Source organism: Myotis brandtii, unplaced genomic scaffold (assembly GCF_000412655.1).
Source record: "Myotis brandtii unplaced genomic scaffold, ASM41265v1 scaffold994, whole genome shotgun sequence".
Classification (NCBI taxonomy): domain Eukaryota; kingdom Metazoa; phylum Chordata; class Mammalia; order Chiroptera; family Vespertilionidae; genus Myotis; species Myotis brandtii.
Genome location: NW_005372142.1, coordinates 410900 through 413293, shown reverse-complemented (window position 1 = coordinate 413293; position 2394 = coordinate 410900).

Below are 2394 nucleotides of genomic sequence, written 5' to 3'. Positions count from 1 at the left end.
ACTGGGGATGTGCCCGCAACCAAGGTACATGCCCTTGACCAGAATCGAACCTAGAACCCTTCAGTCCACAGGCCGATGCTCTATCCACTGAGCCAAACCGGTTACAGCCAATTAACTAATTTTTAAGTAACACATTAACAAAATAAAAAACAACAAATAATTTATTGCTAAAATACCAATGTCCTCTCATGACTTATTTTTCCATATCCAATCCTGGAGCACATTCATTTTCTATTTTTCAATTCAATTTTTTTTTTAAATCTTTATTGTTCAGATTACATTTGTTCCCCCCCTAACTCCCCTCCTCCCAGTTCCCGCCCCACCCTCCGCCCTCACTCCCCACCCACTGTCCTCATCCATAGGTGCACGATTTTTGTCCAGTTTCTTCCCGCATCTCCCATTCCCCTTTCCCCGCCAAGAATAGTCAGTCCATTCCCTTTCTATGTCCCTGATTCATTATAATCACCAGTTCATTCTGTACATCAGATTATTTATTCACTTGATTCTTAGATTCACTTGTTGATAGATGCATGTTTGTTGTTCACAATTTGTATCTTTACCTTTTTCTTCTTCCTCTTCTTAAAGGATACCTTTCAGCATTTCGTATAATACTGGTTTAGTGGTGATGAACTCCTTTAGCTTTTCCTTATCTGTGAAGCTCTTTATCTGACCTTCAATTCTGAATGATAGCTTTGCTGGATAAAGTATTCTTGGTTGTAGGTTCTTGGTATTCAGCACTTTGAATATTTCTTGCCATTCCCTTCTGGCCTGCCAAGTTTCTGTTGAGAAATCAGCTGACAGTCGTATGGGTATTCCCTTGTAGGTAATTGAGTCTCTTTCTCTTGCTGCTTTTAAGATTCTCTCTTTGTCTTTTGCTCTTGGCATTTTAATTATGATGTGTCTTGGTGTGGTCCTCTTTGGATTCCTTTTGTTTGGGGTTCTCTGCGCTTCTTGGACCTGTAAGTCCATTTCTTTCACCAGGTGGGGGAAGTTTTCTGCCATTATTTCTTCAAATAGGTTTTCAATATCTTGCTGTCTCTCATCTTCTGGCACCCCTATTATTCTGATGTTGGTACGCTTGAAGCTGTCCCAGAGGCTCCTTACACTATCTTCGTATTTTCGGATTCTTTTTTCATTTTGCTTTTCCGGTTGGGTGTTTTTTGCTTCTTCGCATTTCAAATCTTTGGCTTGATTCTTGCGCTCCTCTGGTCTGCTATTGGGTGTCTGTATAATATTCTTTATTTCAGTCCGTGTATGCTTAATTTCTAGTTGGTTCTTTATCATAGCATCGAGGGTCTCATTAGTTTTCGTGACTCTCTCCTCAAGTTTATTGACAGCTTCTAGCACATTTTTGCAAGCCCTCAAAATTGCGATTTTTAGCTCTATATCCTCCATTTCTGTCATGTTTTTTTGTCTCCGCATTTTTTATGCTTTCTTGGTGCACCCCCTAGTGGTCTTTGTGCGCAGTCTTGTTCTAGTTGAGCCTTGATTGTTGTAGTTAATACTAGAGGGATTTGACCACCAGGCCGACTGGCTGTGTGAATCAGCTGTGTCTGCCGCGGAAAACTTCTGTCCTCTGGGGAGGTGCTAATCTAGCCTTTGCCTGAGGTGATCCGGCAAATGGCTCTGCGCAGGGCTTGGGCGGGGCGGGCTCAACAGGGCGGGCGGAGGGAGCCGTTATGGTGCCCTCAGTCCTGTTCCCAGAGGCTCTGCTTCTCAGAACCCCCGGAACCGCTGCAAACCTCGGAGGGAAAGCTGCCTTCCAACTGATGCCAGACACTCCCGCTTCTCCCGTTTGGGTCCGAGTCCCCAGCGATTCGCCCGTATCTGGAGCTCAGAGTCTGAGACTCCCCCCTGACCGAAAACGACAACCGCGCTCTCAGCCACCAGCCCGCTTTGCGCGCGCACCTCCGCACCTGAGTTTTTTCCACACTGCGCCTCCTCTGAGCCTCGGTGTGCTGTTATTTTTCCTTCTAGTTGAAGAGTCTCTCCTCAGCCAGCCTTCCTGTGGTTCTGGGTGATGTCCGTTCCGTCTTTTAGTTGTATTTTTGAAGTGGTTGTTTGCGGCAGCAGTCTCCAGTGTTTACCTATGCCGCCATCTTGGTGGAGTCCTTTCAATTCAATTTTTAAAGTAAAATTTTATTGAAGTATATCATAAACAGAAAAGTACATAGTTAATATCTTAAGTGTATGACTTGATAAATTTTCTTAAAGTGAGCACAACCAGATCAAGAAACAGAACATTACCCTGAAATCCCCCACCTATATCCTGTTCCTGGTCACTGTCTCCCAAACTCTATCCTAACTTCTAACATCATAGATTATTTTTTTCTGTTTCAGAACTTTATAGAATGAAGTCATATAGTATGTACTCTTTTATGTCTGGCCTCTTTC